This window comes from Haliotis rubra, unplaced genomic scaffold, assembly GCF_003918875.1.
Source record: "Haliotis rubra isolate DU_JTF1 unplaced genomic scaffold, ASM391887v1 Scf551, whole genome shotgun sequence".
Classification (NCBI taxonomy): Eukaryota; Metazoa; Mollusca; class Gastropoda; order Lepetellida; family Haliotidae; genus Haliotis; species Haliotis rubra.
In genome coordinates, this window is record NW_025767248.1 from 501,196 (window position 1) to 523,054 (window position 21,859).

Genomic DNA, 21,859 nt, shown 5'->3' on the forward strand with positions numbered 1-21,859 from the left:
ACACATGTCACTCCCTACTGTGATGTGATGTGAGACACACATATAACTCCCTACTGTACAGTGGTGTGATGTGAGACACACATGTAACTCCCTACTGTGATGTGAGACACACATTTAACTCCCAACTGTCATGTGATGTGAAACACACATATAACTCCCTACTGTGATGTGATGTGAGACACACATGTCACTCCCTACTGTGATGTGATGTGAGACACACATGTCACTCCCTACTGTGATGTGATGTGAGACACACATATAACTCCCTACTGTACAGTGGTGTGATGTGAGACACACATGTAACTCCCTACTGTGATGTGAGACACACATGTAACTCCCTACTGTGATGTGAGACACACATTTAACTCCCAACTGTCATGTGATGTGAAACACACATGTAACCCCCTACTGTCATGTGGGTGTCCTTGGTACATACACCTATCCCCCAGTTCATGACAGAACCGGAGTGATGTTACCAATCTGTCCTCACTGCCAGCTATTCCCTGTAAAGCCTGATTATAGAGATCTTGGGAGCACTACCTACTTGTGTGAAGTCCTCATGCTTCCTCAGATTGTCAATGACCTCTTTCTCACCTTCACCAGAGGAAGACACTTGAAGTATTGGTGTTGGACCTAACACCAGGTGTCCCTGATTGCTCCAGTGTGTCAGTCTCCGGTGTGTGGAAGTGTAATAGGCACAGATAATCAGCCCCCAAGAAGATCAGTTGATGTTTAACATCAAACAAATACAACTAATGTATTGCCTCAACCAGCTCTGTGCAGGCTGTTCTGCTCTCCTCAACCTACCCTAGGCTTAGTGGTGGAACAGGAAGAGGTGATTATGTCTCCTCTCTCACAGTCATAAACAGTGACATACTCCCATGTCCTATATAGAGATTATTACATGAGCAAGTGTGTCATACGACTTATACGAAATGAGTGCCCAAAATTTGGCACGAGTTACGTTTAAGTCGTGTGGCACACTTGCTCGAGTGTAATAATTTCTTTATTATCCATTGTATTCATGTACATTTGTGCAGTAAAACACGGTAAGCAAGTGTGATTGCTCTGTTCGTTGACGTCATGTTCAACTGTTTAATGACATCACAGATGCCGAAACACAGAAACAATGGTTGCTAGACAAAAGTAATATGTGCACATATGCACATATGATATTTATGACACTGGTTATGTTTCACATTATGGATAATAAATAGTTGTTATGTCATTTCTTGTCTTTTATAGCAGTTATGTCCTCCCTTGTCTTATATAGCAGTTATGTCCTCCCTTGTCTTATATAGCAGTTATGTCCTCCCTTGTCTTATATAGCAGTTATGTCCTCCCTTTTCTTATATAGCAGTTATGTCCTTCCTCGTCTTATATAGCAGTTATGTCCTTCCTTGTCTTATATTGCAGTTATGTCCTCCCTTGTCTTATATAGCAGTTATGTCCTCCCTTGTCTTATATAGCAGTTATGTCCTTCCTTGTCTTATATAGTAGTTATGTCCTTCCTTGTCTTATATTGCAGTTATGTCCTCCCTTGTCTTATATAGCAGTTATGTCCTCCCTTGTCTTATATTGCAGTTAGGGCGGTGGGGGAGGCGAGTGGTTGAAACCTTCGCTTGTCACTCCAAAGGCCCGGGTTCGGTTCCCCAAATGGATAGAATGTGTGAAGCCCATTTGTGGTGTCCCCCGCCATGATATTGCTGGAATATTGTTAAAAGTGGCTTACAACTATACATCACTCACTCACAATATAGCAGTTATGTCCTCCCTGGTCCTATATAGTAATATCCTCAGTAAGACAGAATATGTAGTGTCAAATTGTAAGAGAGCTTGTGTTGTGTGGTATAGGATAGATCCCCACAGTGTTCCTTCTGAACAGGAAGTACAAGGACACCTTGATGTGACTAGAGTTGACTAGAGGAGGTGTTGTGTGGTGTAGGATAGATCTCCCCAGTGTTCCTTCTGAACAGGAAGTACAAGGACACCTTGATGTGACGAGAGCGGACTAGAGGAGGTGTTGTGTGGTGTAGGATAGATCTCCCCAGTGTTCCTTCTGAACAGGAAGTACAAGGATACCTTGATGTGACTAGAGCTGACTAGAGGAGGTGTTGTGTGTGGTGTAGGATAGATCTCCCAGTGTTCCTTCTGAACAGGAAGTACAAGGACACCTTGATGTGACTAGAGCGGACTAGAGGAGGTGTTGTGTGGTGTAGGATAGATCCCCACAGTGTTCCTTCTGAACAGGAAGTACAAGGACACCTTGATGTGACGGTGACTAGAGGTGGTGTAGGATAGATCTCCCCAGTGTTCCTTCTGAACAGGAAGTACAAGGACACCTTGATGTGACGAGAGCGGACTAGAGGAGGTGTTGTGTGGTGTAGGATAGATCTCCCCAGTGTTCCTTCTGAACAGGAAGTACAAGGACACCTTGATGTGACGAGCGGACTAGAGGAGGTGTTGTGTGGTGTAGGATAGATCTCCACAGTGTTCCTTCTGAACAGGAAGTACAAGGACACCTTGATGTGACTAGAGCTGACTAGAGGAGGTGTTGTGTGGTGTAGGATAGATCTCCCCAGTGTTCCTTCTGAACAGGAAGTACAAGGACACCTTGATGTGACTAGAGCGGACTAGAGGAGGTGTTGTGTGGTGTAGGATAGATCTCCCCAGTGTTCCTTCTGAACAGGAAGTACAAGGACACCTTGACCTGACTAGAGCGGACTAGAGGAGGTGTTGTGTGGTGTAGGATAGATCTCCACAGTGTTCCTTCTGAACAGGAAGTACAAGGACACCTTGATGTGACTAGAGCTGACTAGAGGAGGTGTTGTGTGGTGTAGGATAGATCTCCACAGTGTTCCTTCTGAACAGGAAGTACAAGGACACCTTGATGTGACTAGAGCTGACTAGGGAGGTGTTGTGTGGTGTAGGATAGATCTCCCCAGTGTTCCTTCTGAACAGGAAGTACAAGGACACCTTGATGTGACTAGAGCTGGACTAGAGGAGGGTGTGTGTGGTGTAGGATAGATCCCCACAGTGTTCCTTCTGAACAGGAAGTACAAGGACACCTTGATGTGACTAGAGCGGACTAGAGGTGGTGTAGGATAGATCTCCACAGTGTTCCTTCTGAACAGGAAGTACGAGGACACCTTGATGTGACTAGAGCGGACTAGAGGAGGTGTTGTGTGGTGTAGGATAGATCTCCACAGTGTTCCTTCTGAACAGGAAGTACAAGGACACCTTGATGTGACGAGAGCGGACTAGAGGAGGTGTTGTGTGGTGTAGGATAGATCTCCACAGTGTTCCCTCAGAACAGGAAGTAGAGGACACCTTGACCGGACTAGAGCGGACTAGAGGAGGTGTTGTGTGGTGTAGGATAGATCTCCCCAGTGTTCCTTCTGAACAGGAAGTACAAGGACACCTTGATGTGACTAGAGCGGACTAGAGGAGGTGTTGTGTGGTGTAGGATAGATCCCCACAGTGTTCCTTCTGAACAGGAAGTACAAGGACACCTTGATGTGACGAGAGCGGACTAGAGGTGGTGTAGGATAGATCTCCCCAGTGTTCCTTCTGAACAGGAAGTACAAGGACACCTTGATGTGACGAGAGCGGACTAGAGGAGGTGTTGTGTGGTGTAGGATAGATCTCCCCAGTGTTCCTTCTGAACAGGAAGTACAAGGACACCTTGATGTGACGAGAGCGGACTAGAGGAGGTGTTGTGTGGTGTAGGATAGATCTCCACAGTGTTCCTTCTGAACAGGAAGTACAAGGACACCTTGATGTGACTAGAGCTGACTAGAGGAGGTGTTGTGTGGTGTAGGATAGATCTCCCCAGTGTTCCTTCTGAACAGGAAGTACAAGGACACCTTGATGTGACTAGAGCTGACTAGAGGAGGTGTTGTGTGGTGTAGGATAGATCTCCCCAGTGTTCCTTCTGAACAGGAAGTACAAGGACACCTTGACCTGACTAGAGCGGACTAGAGGAGGTGTTGTGTGGTGTAGGATAGATCTCCACAGTGTTCCTTCTGAACAGGAAGTACAAGGACACCTTGATGTGACTAGAGCTGACTAGAGGAGGTGTTGTGTGGTGTAGGATAGATCTCCACAGTGTTCCTTCTGAACAGGAAGTACAAGGACACCTTGATGTGACTAGAGCTGACTAGGGGAGGTGTTGTGTGGTGTAGGATAGATCTCCCCAGTGTTCCTTCTGAACAGGAAGTACAAGGACACCTTGATGTGACTAGAGCGGACTAGAGGAGGTGTGTGTGGTGTAGGATAGATCCCCACAGTGTTCCTTCTGAACAGGAAGTACAAGGACACCTTGATGTGACTAGAGCGGACTAGAGGTGGTGTAGGATAGATCTCCACAGTGTTCCTTCTGAACAGGAAGTACGAGGACACCTTGATGTGACTAGAGCGGACTAGAGGAGGTGTTGTGTGGTGTAGGATAGATCTCCACAGTGTTCCTTCTGAACAGGAAGTACAAGGACACCTTGATGTGACGAGAGCGGACTAGAGGAGGTGTTGTGTGGTGTAGGATAGATCTCCACAGTGTTCCCTCAGAACAGGAAGTAGAGGACACCTTGACCGGACTAGAGCGGACTAGAGGAGGTGTTGTGTGGTGTAGGATAGATCTCCACAGTGTTCCTTCTGAACAGGAAGTACAAGGACACCTTGACCTGACTAGAGCGGACTAGAGGAGGTGTTGTGTGGTGTAGGATAGATCTCCACAGTGTTCCATCTGAACAGGAAGTACAAGGACACCTTGATGTGACTAGAGCTGACTAGAGGAGGTGTTGTGTGGTGTAGGATAGATCTCCCCAGTGTTCCTTCTGAACAGGAAGTACAAGGACACCTTGATGTGACTAGAGCTGACTAGAGGAGGTGTTGTGTGGTGTAGGATAGATCTCCCCAGTGTTCCTTCTGAACAGGAAGTACAAGGACACCTTGATGTGACTAGAGCTGACTAGAGGAGGTGTTGTGTGGTGTAGGATAGATCTCCACAGTGTTCCTTCTGAACAGGAAGTACAAGGACACCTTGATGTGACTAGAGCTGACTAGAGGAGGTGTTGAGTGGTGTAGGATAGATCTCCCCAGTGTTCCTTCTGAACAGGAAGTACAAGGACACCTTGATGTGACTAGAGCGGACTAGAGGTGGTGTTGTGTGGTGTAGGATAGATCCCCACAGTGTTCCTTCTGAACAGGAAGTACAAGGACACCTTGATGTGACTAGAGCGGACTAGAGGAGGTGTTGTGTGGTGTAGGATAGATCTCCCCAGTGTTCCCTCAGAACAGGAAGTACGAGGAGACTGCTGTAAGGAATGTTTTCTCTCAACAACTGAGCTTCTGATTACTAATCCAGAACACTAACTGAGTGATGTTGTTATGAGCGCTTGGTTTATAATTAGACAACTTTAAACAGATGTTCATCTTTGGCTGATTATCCAAAGTGTTGCAATGGCTCCTAAACTTTATAAATTTGGGTTAAAGCTGTATGGATTATATCATATGTCGACTTTATGTTGAGGGAAAACTGAGGTATTCATATGTCGACTTTATGTTTAGAGAAAACTCAAACTGAGGTATTCATACTTAGTGCTACTTGAGTGAATGACAAACCAAATTGAGTAATCAAATCAGAAACACATTGTGTTCATCCTGGTCAATAAGATCCTGGCACAGCATTAGGGTAACACATTGTGTTCATCCTGGTCAACAAGATCCTGGCACATCATTAGGGTAACACAGTTCATCCTGGCACAGCATTAGGGTAACACATTGTGTTCATCCTGGTCAACAAGGTCCTTTCACAGCATTAGGGTAACACATTGTGTTCATCCTGGTCAACAAAGTCCTGGCACAGCATTAGGGTAGCACATTGTGTTCATCCTGGTCAACAAAGTCCTGGCACAGCATTAGGGTAACACATTGAGTTCATGCTGGTCAACAAGGTCCTGGCACAGCATTAGGGTAACACATTGAGTTCATGCTGGTCGACAATATCCTGGCACAGCATTAGGGTAACACATTGAGTTCATGTTGAGTGCGACAAAGTCCTGGCACAGCATTAGGGTAACACATTGAGTTCATGCTGGTCGACAAGATCCTGGCACAGCATTAGGGTAACACATTGAGTTCATGCTGGTCGACAAGATCCTGGCACAGCATTAGGGTAACACATTGAGTTCATGCTGGTCGACAAGATCCTGGCACAGCATTAGGGTAACACATTGAGTTCATGCTGGTCGACAATATCCTGGCACAGCATTAGGGTAACACATTGAGTTCATGCTGGTCGACAAGATCCTGGCACAGCATTAGGGTAACACATTGAGTTCATGCTGGTCGACAAAGTGCCGGCACAGCATTAGGGTAACACATTGAGTTCATGCTGGTCGACAAGATCCTGGCACAGCATTAGGGTAACACATTGAGTTCATCCTGGCATTAGGGTAACACACAAAGTCCCGCACAGCATTAGGGTAGCACATTGAGTTCATCCTGGTCGACAATATCCTGGCACAGCATTAGGGTAACACATTGAGTTCATGCTGGTCGACAAGATCCTGGCACAGCATTAGGGTAACACATTGAGTTCATGCTGGTCGACAAAGTCCCGGCACAGCATTAGGGTAGCACATTGAGTTCATCCTGGTCGACAATATCCTGGCACAGCATTAGGGTAACACATTGAGTTCATGCTGGTCGACAAGATCCTGGCACAGCATTAGGGTAACACATTGAGTTCATGCTGGTCGACAAAGTCCCGGCACAGCATTAGGGTAGCACATTGAGTTCATCCTGGTCGACAATATCCTGGCACAGCATTAGGGTAACACATTGAGTTCATGCTGGTCGACAAGATCCTGGCACAGCATTAGGGTAACACATTGAGTTCATGCTGGTCGACAAAGTCCCGGCACAGCATTAGGGTAGCACATTGAGTTCATGCTGGTCGACAATATCCTGGCACAGCATTAGGGTAACACATTGAGTTCATGCTGGTCGACAAGATCCTGGCACAGCATTAGGGTAACACATTGAGTTCATGCTGGTCGACAAAGTCCCGGCACAGCATTAGGGTAGCACATTGAGTTCATGCTGGTCGACAATATCCTGGCACAGCATTAGGGTAACACATTGTGTTCATCCTGGTCGACAATATCCTGGCACAGCATTAGGGTAACACATTGAGTTCATGCTGGTCGACAAAGTCCTGGCACAGCATTAGGGTAACACATTGAGGACATAATTTGTCTTCCTAATATCGTGGTTATATTCAGTTACGAGTGCTGGATGGATGCATGCTAAAGAAGTACACCACAGGCGAATTACTTGTTGGTAAAGAAATGCGTCAAATTCATCTATTTGAATTTATATTGTTGTTGCTTGGAGTCAGTAGTTAAACAAGCATTTCTCGTAGGGAGCCTTGAGTGCAGACTGAATCATGTGCCAACTGTGATTAGGTGATTTTAGATTGCACAATATATAGGAGTGTCATTGTGTTAGATACAGATTATACAATATAAGATTATCATGATTTCTTTATACAGGTCAGATTGTACCTGTATCTAACAGTGAGATATTCTGTTATATTGTACAATCTGGCCTGTATCTGTGAAATCACCGTCAACTGGTAAACCCTAGGTTATAGAACATGAACAGGTTATAGAACATGAACAGGTTATAGAACATGGACAGGTTATAGAACATGGACAGGTTATAGAACAGGTTATAGAACAGGTTATAGAACATGGACAGGTTATAGAACATGGACAGGTTATAGAACAGGTTATAGAACAGGTTATAGAACATGGACAGGTTATAGAACAGGTTATATAGAACAGGTTATAGAACAGGTTATAGAACAGGTTATAGAACATGGACAGGTTATAGAACATGGACAGGTTATAGAACAGGTTATAGAACATGGACAGGTTATAGAACATGGACAGGTTACAGAACATGGACAGGTTATAGAACAGGTTATAGAACATGGACAGGTTATAGAACATGGACAGGTTATAGAACATGGACAGGTTATAGAACAGGTTATAGAACATGGACAGGTTATAGAACATGGACAGGTTATAGAACAGGTTATAGAACATGGACAGGTTATAGAACATGGACAGGTTATAGAACAGGTTATAGAACATGGACAGGTTATAGAACATGGACAGGTTATAGAACAGGTTATAGAACATGGACAGGTTATAGAACATGGACAGCAACAGCCTCTAGGTGGCATGAGTTTGGTAGAATACAGGAAACCATAGTCCTTTTGGGGGACCTGTGTTATATAACACTAGAATCAATAGATGAGGTCTGTATCAGAATACAAGGGAACACCACAATCAATAGATGAGGTCGTTATCAGAATACAAGGGAACACCACAATCAATAGATGAGGTCTGTATCAGAATACAAGGGAACACCACAATCAATAGATGAGGTCGTTATCAGAATACAAGGGAACATCACAATCAATAGATGAGGTCTGTATCAGAATACAAGGGAACACCACAATCAATAGATGAGGTCTGTATCAGAATACAAGGGAACACCACAATCAATAGATGAGGTCGTTATCAGAATACAAGGGAACATCACAATCAATAGATGAGAATGACCTTTGGCTGTAAGGCAGGAAGTCTTGTGTCCAGGGATCGCTGCTGCCTGGTTGAAGGCTGAACTGCCCAAATTGTCTTTATTGATTCTGACACATTTGTGGTGTTTAAAGTTTCAAGCCATAACCTACATGTGAAACCATTGTGTGAGTGGACAGTTATTTTAATATGGTGCAGCCTATTTCTTCGGGTTACCATGAGATCTGGAGATGGATGAAGTGCTGCATCTCATTCCTATATAATAGATGTATATCTTTCTATGTAATCCATTAATTTACCATCATCAGTTGTTGGGAAGAACATTACGCATCTATTCTAAGCAGCAGAAGAAACGTCAGTTTGGAATTTTCCTTCGCAGAAACGGATAACTGTAAGCTCATTTAATGTTGTTATATATTTTTGACAACATCTCCAACTTTACCTGAGCAAAGACATTCCTTCCCAAACTCAGAATGGAACCCAGGAAATGGTCTCAAAAACACATCCTGATGTCGGAGATGGTACGGTATTCTCCATGATTTTCATGCAATTCATGCTGCACGTGCTGTTCACAAGGACCAGCCCTATAAAATGCACCCCCACACGGAAGACCAATCAGTACTGACACAGTACGCCAATGTCTTAACAGCGGGAACCTCCATTGCCGTAGACCTTACCGTGGACCTATCCTCACATCACCGGAACAACATTTTCCAGCATGATAACGCCCAGGCCCATACTGCTAGAGCTACACGGGACTTCCTACAGCAGAACGGTGTCAACATTATGCAGTGGCCAGCCCTTAGTCCTGATTTAAACTCAATTGAACATCTTCGGGATGAAATTCAGAGGAGACTTAATAATGTCATACCAAGGCTGAACACAGCTGATTTATTGCACCAGGCCTTTCTCAGAGTGTGGTTCAAGGTGCCAATGGCCTTCATCAATCAATTGGTGCCCTCCATGCATAGACGCTGTGCTGCAGTTATTGCCGCTCGTGGTGCTCACACTAAATACTCAAGTCAAGAGTCTGAATGGACTGCAAACATTCACGTAATGTCTTTGAATTGTGCTGAGTTACTCATTGATGTGTCAAGATATTGTACACAAAACATGTTTTTGATCCTCTTATTATGTCCATTTCTGTAATGATTTCATTACAGTGCCTATCTAGTTCTGAATTCATACTGATGTTTTTTTGGCTGCTGAGTATATATCAGACATTTCACTATTATCTGAATTTGGGAAGGAAGTTATGGAGCATTATCACACATTTCACCATCAACTGAAGTTATGGAGCATTATCACACATTTCACCATCAACTGAGGTTATGGAGCATTATCACACATTTCACCATCATCTGACGTTATGGGGCATTATCACACATTTCACCATCATCTGACGTTATGGAGCATTATCACACATTTCACCATCATCTGATGTTATGGGGCATTATCACACATTTCACCATCATCTGACGTTATGGAGCATTATCACACATTTCACCATCATCTGAGGTTATGGAGCAATATCACACGTTTCACTATCATCAGACGTTATGGAGCATTATCACACATTTCACCCTCATCTGACGTTATGGAGCATTATCACACATTTCACCATCAACTGAGGTTATGTAGCATTATCACACATTTCACCGTCATCTGACGTTATGGAGCATTATCACACATTTCACCATCAACTGAAGTTATGGAGCATTATCACACATTTCACCATCAACTGAAGTTATGGAGCATTATCACACATTTCACCATCATCTGACGTTATGGAGCAATATCACACATTTCACCATCATCTGACGTTATGGAGCAATATCACACATTTCACCATCATCCGAAGTTATGGGACATTATCACACATTTCACCCTCATCTGACGTAATGGAGCATTATCACACATTTCACCATCAACTGAGGTTATGGAGCATTATCACACATTTCACCATCATCTGACGATATGGAGCATTATCACACATTTCACCATCATCTGACGTTATGGAGCATTATCACACATTTCACCATCATCTGAAGTTATGGAGCATTATCACACATTTCACCTTCATCTGACGTTATGGGGCAATATCACACATTTCACCATCAACTGACGTTATGGAGCATTATCACACATTTCACCATCAACTGAAGTTATGGAGCATTATCACACATTTCACCCTCATCTGACGTTATGGAGCATTATCACACATTTCACCATCAACTGAGGTTATGGAGCATTATCACACATTTCACCATCATCTGACGATATGGAGCATTATCACACATTTCACCATCATCTGACGTTATGGAGCATTATCACACATTTCACCATCATCTGAAGTTATGGAGCATTATCACACATTTCACCTTCATCTGACGTTATGGGGCAATATCACACATTTCACCATCAACTGACGTTATGGAGCATTATCACACATTTCACCATCAACTGAAGTTATGGAGCATTATCACACATTTCACCCTCATCTGACGTTATGGGGCAATATCACACATTTCACCATCAACTGAAGTTATGGAGCATTATCACACATTTCACCTTCATCTGACGTTATGGGGCAATATCACACATTTCACCATCAACTGAAGTTATGGAGCATTATCACACATTTCACCTTCATCTGACGTTATGGGGCAATATCACACATTTCACCTTCATCTGAAGTTATGGAGCATTATCACACATTTCACCTTCATCTGACGTTATAGAGCATTATCACACATTTCACCATCAACTGAAGTTATGGGGCAATATCACACATTTCACCATCATCTGACGTTATGGGACATTATCACACATTTCACCCTCATCTGACGTAATGGAGCATTATCACACATTTCACCATCAACTGAGGTTATGGAGCATTATCACACATTTCACCATCATCTGACGTTATGGAGCAATATCACACATTTCACCATCATCCGAAGTTATGGGACATTATCACACATTTCACCCTCATCTGACGTAATGGAGCATTAAAACACATTTCACCATCAACTGAGGTTATGGAGCATTATCACACATTTCACCATCATCTGACGATATGGAGCATTATCACACATTTCACCATCATCTGACGTTATGGAGCATTATCACACATTTCACCATCATCTGAAGTTATGGAGCATTATCACACATTTCACCTTCATCTGACGTTATGGGGCAATATCACACATTTCACCATCAACTGACGTTATGGAGCATTATCACACATTTCACCTTCATCTGACGTTATGGGGCAATATCACACATTTCACCATCATCTGATGTTATGGAGCAATATCACACATTTCACCATCATCTGAAGTTATGGAGCATTATCACACATTTCACCTTCATCTGACGTTATGGGGCAATATCACACATTTCACCATCATCTGAAGTTATGGAGCATTATCACACATTTCACCTTCATCTGACGTTATGGGGCATTATCACACATTTCACCATCATCTGATGTTATGGGACATTATCACACATTTCACCATCATCTGAAGTTATGGAGCATTATCACACATTTCACCTTCATCTGACGTTATGGGGCAATATCACACATTTCACCATCATCTGAAGTTATGGGACAATATCACACATTTCACCATCATCTGATGTTATGGAGCAATATCACACATTTCACAATCATCTGACGTTATGGGACATTATCACACATTTCACCATCATCTGAAGTTATGGGGCAATATCACACATTTCACCCTCATCTGAAGTTATGGGACAATATCACACATTTCACCCTCATCTGACGTTATGGAGCATTATCACACATTTCTGACATTATGGAGCATTATCACACATTTCACCATCATCTGATGTTATGGGGCATTATCACACATTTCACCATCATCTATAGTTATTGGGCATTATCATACAATTCACTTTTGTTGAGAAGTTTGGAAGGAAGTTATGGGTCCTATCCTATATTTTATGTGATAGTATTAACAGAATAAGGTTGTTGATCACACCGTTTATAGCGCTATTTGCATGTTTCATAGCTTGCACAGGGACATTGTCATGCTGGGAGTGACCTGTATGGAGGAGTGACCTGTATGGAGGAGTGACCTGTATGGAGGAGTGACCTGTATGGAGGTGTGACCTGTATGGAGGAGTGACCTGTATGGAGGAGTGACCTGTATGGAGGTGTGACCTGTATGGAGGAGTGACCTGTATGGAGGAGTGACCTGTATGGAGGTGTGACCTGTATGGAGGAGTGACCTGTATGGAGGTGTGACCTGTATGGAGGTGTGACCTGTATGGAGGAGTGACCTGTATGGAGGAGTGACCTGTATGGAGGAGTGACCTGTATGGAGGAGTGACCTGTATGGAGGAGAGGAGTGACCTGTATGGAGGTGTGACCTGTATGGAGGAGTGACCTGTATGGAGGAGTGACCTGTATGGAGGTGTGACCTGTATGGAGGAGTGACCTGTATGGAGGTGTGACCTGTATGGAGGTGTGACCTGTGGAGGTGTGGAGGAGTGACCTGTATGGAGGAGTGACCTGTATGGAGGAGTGACCTGTATGGAGGAGTGACCTGTATGGAGGAGTGACCTGTATGGAGGAGTGACCTGTATGGAGGTGTGACCTGTATGTATGGAGGAGTGACCTGTATGGAGGAGTGACCTGTATGGAGGTGTGACCTGTATGGAGGAGTGACCTGTATGGAGGAGTGACCTGTATGGAGGTGTGACCTGTATGGAGGAGTGACCTGTATGGAGGAGTGACCTGTATGGAGGAGTGACCTGTATGGAGGTGTGACCTGTATGGAGGAGTGACCTGTATGGAGGTGGACTGTTGGGTGCTGTAATAGTGTGGAGAGAATGGAGATTGATTTTTGAGTTTTGGAGATGTGGCAGGAATTGGTAGCCAAGTGCTATCAGAGCACATTGCCAACATCTCTCTTAAGAATAAAAGAAATGTTATGGTTATCCTGTAGAAATTAAATTTTGCTTGCAGAACAGAAAGATAAATCAGGCAAAGTAACGGCCATTTGCCATAAATGACTTTTGAGCATCTCCCATCAAACTTAATATGAAGACCAATAAACCTAATGGTGGTGAATAACTTTCTTTCTGTGAGAGAGTTGCCTGCTGTGTGACAGTGTGGCTGTTACTGCGTGACTGTGTGACTCCTACTGTATGAGTCCTAATGCCTGACTGTGTGACTGTGTGACTTTGTGGCTCCTACTGTGTGACTCCTACTGTGTGACTGTGACTCCTACTGTGTGACTGTGTGACTCCTCCTACTGTGTGACTGTGTGACTCCTACTGTGTGACTGTGTGACTCCTACTGTGTGACTGTGTGACTCCTAATGTGTGACTGTGACTCCTACTGTGTGACTGTGTGACTCCTACTGGCTAAGGGGAGGTTTGGGAGGGGGATAATGGTGCTGTTGTACGTGTTTGCTGCATCACTCCATCACTGTCTTTCACAGACACTTTATTATCTCCTCAGAGAATTGTGATAAATATTCTTCCAATCTCAGAGAACACACAGTGCAATATTGCCACTTGTTGCAATGAGCCCAGTAATCTCTGACAGTCACTGATTTCCCTTCAACAAATGTTTCCACATCTCACCATTCTCATCTCTTGCTTCACAGACTCCATTTCTTCGGATGTATTTTCACAATACAATTGCTGTTTCCGTGTGTAATGTCTGCCTTCCTTCACAATACAAGTGCCCTCTTTCAACTTGCCCTGTGTTTTTGTGCTGTGCTCCTATACTTGTCTCACAATCCGTAAGTCAATTAGAGAATCTCACCTTCCATGTGTTGAGGATAAGTCAAACTACAAATAGGTAAACTGAACCTCCATGTTTTGGGGATAAGTCATACTGGACATAGAGGAACTCACCCAAGACAACTTGGGGATAAGTCATACTGGACATAGAGAAACTCACCCAAGACAACTTGGGGATAAGTCATCCTGGACATAGAGAAACGCACCCAAGACAACTTGGGGATAAGTCATACTGCAAATAGAGAAACTCACCCAAGACAACATGGGGATAAGTCATACTGGACATAGAGAAACTCACCCAGGACAACTTGGGGATAAGTCATACTGCAAATAGAGAAACTCACCCAAGACAACTTGGGGATAAGTCATACTGGACATAGAGAAACTCACCCAGGACAACTTGGGGATAAGTCATACTGGAAATAGAGAAACTCACCCAAGACAACTTGGGGATAAGTCATACTGCAAATAGAGAAACCCACCCAAGACAGCATGGGGATAAGTCATACTGGACATAGAGAAACTCACCCAAGACAACATGGGGATAAGTCATACTGGACATAGAGAAACTCACCATCCATGTGTTGGGGATAAGTCATACTGTAAATAAAGTAAGTCACACTCCAGGAATACTGGTGGAAACTGAGAAAACACTCTAGGAATACTGGCAAAAACTGTGGAATACTAGTGGAATCTGTCAGAACACTCCAGCAATACTGTTGAAAACTGTGGAATACTAGTGGAATCTGTCAGAACACTCCAGCAATACTGTTGAAAACTGTGGAATACTAGTGGAATCTGTCAGAACACTCCAGCAATACTGTTGAAAACTGTGGAATACTAGTGGAATCTGTCAGAACACTCCAGCAATACTGTTGAAAACTGTGGAATACTAGTGGAATCTGTCAGAACACTCCAGCAATACTGTTGAAAACTGTGGAATACTAGTGGAATCTGTCAGAACACTCCAGCAATACTGGTGAAAACTGTGGAGTACTAGTGGAATCTGTCAGAACACTCCAGCAATACTGGAGAAAACTGTGGAATCTGTCAGAACACTCCAGCAATACTGGTGAAAACTGTGGAGTACTAATGGAATCTGTCAGAACACTCCAGCAATACTGGAGAAAACTGTGGAGTACTAGTGGAATCTGTCAGAACACTCCAGAAATACTGTTGGAAATTATCAGAACCACTCCAGGAATACTGGCAGACCTAAATACTGTCATTTAAACTTGTGAAAAATGCTGGAGTATTGGTAAATGACAGTTCTAAGCAAGGATGTAACTTTGTGTGGGTTGGCCTGTTTTGACTGTAGTGAGTCTATATTTGAACTGTTTCCCAAGACAGACACGAAGGATCCACCACCTATCCATCACTTCAGCTAGGAGCCTGAACTTTGTGCCAGTGTGGTCCCCAGCCGTTCAAATCGTGGATGACTGTGGCACCAGATTCCCCAGGATAGAGAGTTGGGGCCTTTCAGACGTAATTTCAAGTCAATTTCAAGGCTGATGCCACTTCTTGATGTATGCGTGATTATTTTCATGTCGACATCTCTGACTTTACATTGTGAGATCAGACAACCACCTGACCTTTACCTTTATGAAGTTAAACACAAATCAGGCATAGTTCAATGTTTTAGGTAAATCATCTTGTTGGAGACACGAACAGAACCAGCAATCTGCAGACCGGTGGAGACTCTTCAGTGCTTGTTAACTTTCCTCCTTCATGCAAGAACACTTACATCATTTGATGAATTGTCATCATGCATTTCTTAGACCAAGTTAGTATTTACCACAAATCTTTCTGGACATAACAAACAATAATGAGACACAATGGCTTCAATAATTTCAGAACATTATTTGTCAATCGTCGCCTTGTGCTGACCTTGAGGGACCTCTCCTAACCTCTGTGTCCCAACACTAAGGCATTGTCAAAGGTCGGAGACAAATTCAATACTTTGCAGTGTTGCTTGGTTCATAGCTGACAACAGTTCACAATGTTAGACTTCTGAGTTTATTCAGTAAGGAAAAGTGAATCTGGTGTAGAATGTGAAGATGTAAAAAATTTTGGATGACTGTTATATTTAAATACCTCATAATGTGGTACATTGTCTCCATGTTAACTGGTCAAGATACAGTATGATGGTGTCTCCATGTTAACTGGCCAGATTACAGTATGATGGTGTCTCCATGTTTACTGGCCAAGTTACAGTATGATGATGTTTGTGTGTTTACTGGCCAAGTTACAGTATGATGGTGTCTCCATGTTTACTGGCCAAGTTACAGTATGATGGTGTCTCCATGTTTACTGGCCAAGTTACAGTATGATGATGTCTCCATGTTTACTGGTCAAGTTACAGTATGATGATGTCTCCATGTTTTCTGGCCAAGTTACAGTATGATTTTGTCTCCATGTTTACTGGCCAAGTTACAGTATTATGGTGTCTCCAAGTTTACAGGTCAAGTTACAGTGTGATGGTGTCTCCATGTTTACTGGCCAAGTTACAGTATGATGATGTCTCTATGTTTACTGGCCAAGTTACAGTATGATGATGTCTCCATGTTTACTGGCCAAGTTACAGTATGATGATGTCTCCATGTTTTCTGGCCAAGTTACAGTATGATGATGTCTCCATGTTTACTGGCCAAGTTACAGTATGATGATGTCTCCATGTTTACTGGCCAAGTTACAGTATGATGATGTATCCATTTTTACTGGCCAAGTTACAGTATGATGGTGTCTCCATGTTTACAGGTCAAGTTACAGTGTGATGGTGTCTCCATGTTTACTGGCCAAGTTACAGTATGATGGTGTCTCCATGTTTACAGGTCAAGTTACAGTATGATGGTGTCTCCAAGTTTACAGGTCAAGTTACAGTATGATGGTGTCTGTGTGTTTACTGGCCAAGTTACAGTATGATGGTGTCTGTGTGTTTACTGGCCAAGTTACAGTATGATGGTGTCTGTGTGTTTACTGGCCAAGTTACAGTATGATGGTGTCTGTGTGTTTACTGGCCAAGTTACAGTATGATGGTGTCTCCATGTTTACTGGCCAAGTTACAGTATGATGGTGTCTCCATGTTTACTGGCCAAGTTACAGTATGATGGTGTCTCCATGTTTACTGGCCAAGTTACAGTATGATGATGTCTCCATGTTTACTGGTCAAGTTACAGTGTGATGATGTCTCCATATTTACTGGCCAAGTTACAGTATGATGGTGTCTCCATGTTTACTGGCCAAGTTGCAGTGTGATGGTGTCTCCATGTTTACTGGCCAAGTTACAGTATGATGGTGTCTCCATGTTTACTGGCCAAGTTACAGTATGATTTTGTCTCCATGTTTACTGGCCAAGTTACAGTATGATGGTGTCTCCATGTTTACTGACCAAGTTACAGTATGATTGTGTCTCCATGTTTACAGGTCAAGTTACAGTATGATAATGTCTCCATGTTTACTGGCCAAGTTACAGTATGATGATGTCTGCATGTTTACTGGCCAATTTACAGTATGATGGTGTCTCCATGTTTACTGGCCAAGTTACAGTATGATGGTGTCTGTGTGTTTACTGGCCAAGTTACAGTATAATGGTGTCTCCATGTTTACTGGTCAAGTTACAGTATGATGATGTCTCCATGTTTACTTGCCAAGTTACAGTATGATGGCGTCTGTGTGTTTACTGGCCAAGTTACAGTATGATGGTGTCTCCATGTTTACTGGCCAAGTTACAGTATGATGGGGTTTACTGGCCAAGTTACAGTATGATGGTGTCTCCATGTTTACTGGCCAAGTTACAGTATGATAGTGTTTCCATGTTTACTGGCCAAGTTACAGTATGATGATGTCTCCATGTTTACTGGTCAAGTTACAGTGTGATGATGTCTCCATATTTACTGGCCAAGTTACAGTGTGATGATGTCTCCATGTTTACCGGTCAAGTTACAGTGTGATGGTGCCTCCATGTTTACTGGCCAAGTTACAGTATGATGGTATCTCCATGTTTACTGGCCAAGTTACAGTATTATGGTGTCTCCATGTTTACTGGTCAAGTTACAGTATGATGGTGTCTCCATGTTTACAGGTCAAGTTACAGTATGATTTTGTCTCCATGTTTACTGGCCAAGTTACAATATGATGGTGTCTCCATGTTTACTGGCCAAGTTACAGTATGATGGTGTCTCCATGTTAACTGGCCAAGTTACAGTATGATGATGTCTCCATGTTTACTGGTCAAGTTACAGTGTGATGATGTCTCCATATTTACTGGTCAAGGTACAGTGTGATGATGTCTCCATGTTTACTGGTCAAGTTACAGTGTGATGGTGTCTCCATGTTTACTGGCCAAGTTACAGTATGATGGTGTTTCCATGTTTACTGGCCATGTTACAGTATGATGGTGTCTGTGTGTTTACTGGCCAAGTTACAGTATGATGGTGTCTCAATGTTTACTGGCCAAGTTACAGTATGATGGTGTCTCCATGTTTACTGGCCATGTTACAGTATGATTGTGTCTGTGTGTTTACTGGTCAAGTTACAGTATGATGGTGTCTCCATGTTTACAGGTCAAGTTACAGTATGATGGTGCCTTCATATTTACTGACCAGGTTACAGTGGGATGGTGCCTCCATGTTTACTGGCCAAGTTACAGTATGATGGTGTCCTTGTGTTTGTGGAACAGCTTCTGCTGCTCATGCTGGTCTGTTTGTGAAACAAAGGTTTGTTGTAATGGCATATTGACTGTTCCCATAACTGCAGATTATCAGCTGATGTGATTTGATGAGGCGGTGGTCCATGTGTTCAGTAGAAACAGGAAGAGTGTTTTCTGTAGAACTTGGTTGGTTATTCTAAGCCTTTGAGTGTTTTTGGTGAACATTGCAAGCCGTTCAATCTCAATCCCAATCATTTCTTTCAAATAGGAGTACATTAACAATTCTAAGCACTGGTTAGTTCTTCATTGCTTGTGTGATTAGGACCATGTTTTTTGTCCACTTTTAGGGAATCATTTCTTACTCTGTCTTGATCCTGCCGGTGGAAGCCATCATTACTCATTTAGAAGGACCCCACTTGCCTGCACAAATTAATGGACTCGAGCATTTCGTGACTGCTGATCCAATATCTCTCAGATTGGCAGGGAAACAAATCAGGAATGATGAAATTGAATTTCTACAACTTTTCGGTTCATTTAGTGTCCTTTTAAGATTTAAGATGAAATGCACATTCAGGTTCCTTAGCAGATAAGGTCTGATGACCAGATGTGGCATGTGCACTTCTGATAGGCCGTCCAAGTGAGTCAACTCACAGTTGCTGGTCAACAGTCCATGTGAGTCAACTCACAGTTGCTGGTCAACAGTCCAAGTGAGTCAGCTCACAGTTGCTGGTCAACAGTCCAAGTGAGTCAGCTCACAGTTGCTGGTCAACAGTCCAAGTGAGTCAGCTCACAGTTGCTGGTCAACAGTCCACAGTCCAAGTGAGTCAGCTCACAGTTGCTGGTCAACAGTCCAAGTGAGTCAGCTCACAGTTGCTGGTCAACAGTCCAAGTGAGTCAACTCACAGTTGCTGGTCAACAGTCCAAGTGAGTCAGCTCACAGTTGCTGGTCTACAGTCCGAGTGAGTCAGCTCACAGTTGCTGGTCAACAGTCCGAGTGAGTCAGCTCACAGTTGCAAGTCAACACTCCAAGTGAGTCAACTGACAGTTACTCTGACTTATTGAAGGTCCGCCCAGTGAAACTCTGACTTATTGAAGGTCGCCCAGTGAAACTCTGACTTATTGAAGGTCCGCCCAGTGAAACTCTCACTTATTGAAGGTCCGCCCAGTGAAACTCTCACTTATTGAAGGTCCGCCCAGTGAAACTCTCACTTATTGAAGGTCCGCCCAGTGAAACTCTCACTTATTGAAGGTCCGCCCAGTGAAACTCTCACTTATTGAAGGTCTGCAGCAAGTGGGCTTTATGGTATTATCCTTAGGCTGAGGAAAAGCTTTGTCGTACATTTGTACCTTCAGCTGAAATCCAACCTTTCCACTGTGAGACACTGGCCCTGCTCTCCCGAAGGAGGCAGGCAAACTCTACATGACAGTTTAATGAATCCCTCAAGACAATCTATTTTCATCAGTGCAATCAGGCTTAAATCAAAGATGGCGGCTGTGTATTTGTGTTGAGACAAAAGTATTGGATAGGTGCCTTGAGGAGCCCCGTGGGCCTGGAGCTGTGCTGGTTGCAGGAAGGGGTCCTATTAATCTAACAAAGAGGGAATAGACCCACACAATACAGCATGTACACAGAGTGTTGATCACTGAGCTGTCAACTAGGACTAATTGTGATCTCTAAACAATAGCCTGCAGGAGAGGTGCTTACTTGTGTAAAGACTTTAATAGTGTGGATTAGTTGAAACTGACTCCAAGTGAACATTTAGCAAGCAATTTGAACATCCCAGAGAGAGACAACGTTGCAGAATACAGTCAGTGACACAACCCAGTTTAATACACTCTCCATTTCTCACTGACAATCTTGCATGATACCGTCCCCATTTCTTCAGCTATCCTACCTTCCCACGGGGACAACCTTGCAAGGTACATTTACCCCAAGTAAAGACATACATGAGATATGATGTTAGCCAAGCAGGCCCACATTCTCCCACCAGAAGCAACCACGTTGTACCTCCATAATGTCATTTCACCTGAGGTGGGGGGTTGGGGGCTTCTGTCCCCAACTGAAGTAGGATGGAATTATAATTATGATATTTGAGAACACGATAGCCCGCCCGAGGCAGCCTACTCTCTCCCTCAGCATACCTACAAAACAGGAACCATTTCGACTTGACTTGATCGGAAAAAAGATCAGTGTATTTTTTGCTGTTCCAATTATAGCATATACAATTTCCTGGATCCACTGGTGATGGTGAGGAAACTGTCGGTGGGATGCATGTGGGTGCTGCTGATTGATGCACTCCAAGCAGTGTTCAGGATGTCTGCTGGGCTGTTCTGGAGACATGTTTAACATGCTTCCGTCATCAAGTAGTGCCACTGTTGCCGTGAGACACAGCGTCCTGAGGAGATGGCCCCTGCGTCTTCGTTTGTCATGTCCTCCATTTTGACCTTTTCAAGTCAACTTCAGAAACGAAAACATTTATTTCTTCTCATGTTTTTTTCACTCAACACATAACAGAAAAACCGGATGGCACTAGAAATTTAGTGTTATCTAGAGAAGCAGCCATGAGGTGACACACCTGGATACCTCCCTCCTTCCCCCATGGATTACAGACACGACTGTCAATGAATTACGCAATTTTTTCTAAAACATGAACAATCCATCTTACTGCAATCAAGGATAAATTTTATTACCAACATGTTTTTTGGGGCAGTAAGTAGAATAAATCACATGTAGATATGAAAAAAATCAACAGCAGAGCTGCAAGACATTTTACATTCTCAGTCCAGAAGACAATTTACTCACATATATATT

The 21,859-nt window shown here is 43.3% G+C and overlaps 1 protein-coding gene and 1 long non-coding RNA gene across 2 annotated transcripts in view; both read left to right on the forward strand.

The window, feature by feature from the left end:
- LOC124253777 overlaps window positions 1–21,859 on the forward strand; it is a 292,031-nt gene that overhangs the window by 175,779 nt on the left and 94,393 nt on the right.
- LOC124253781 lies at window positions 1,132–21,001 on the forward strand. The gene is made up of 3 exons (XR_006892297.1): window positions 1,132–1,234; window positions 19,115–19,118; window positions 20,989–21,001. It is a non-coding gene; the product is annotated as an uncharacterized LOC124253781 (long non-coding RNA).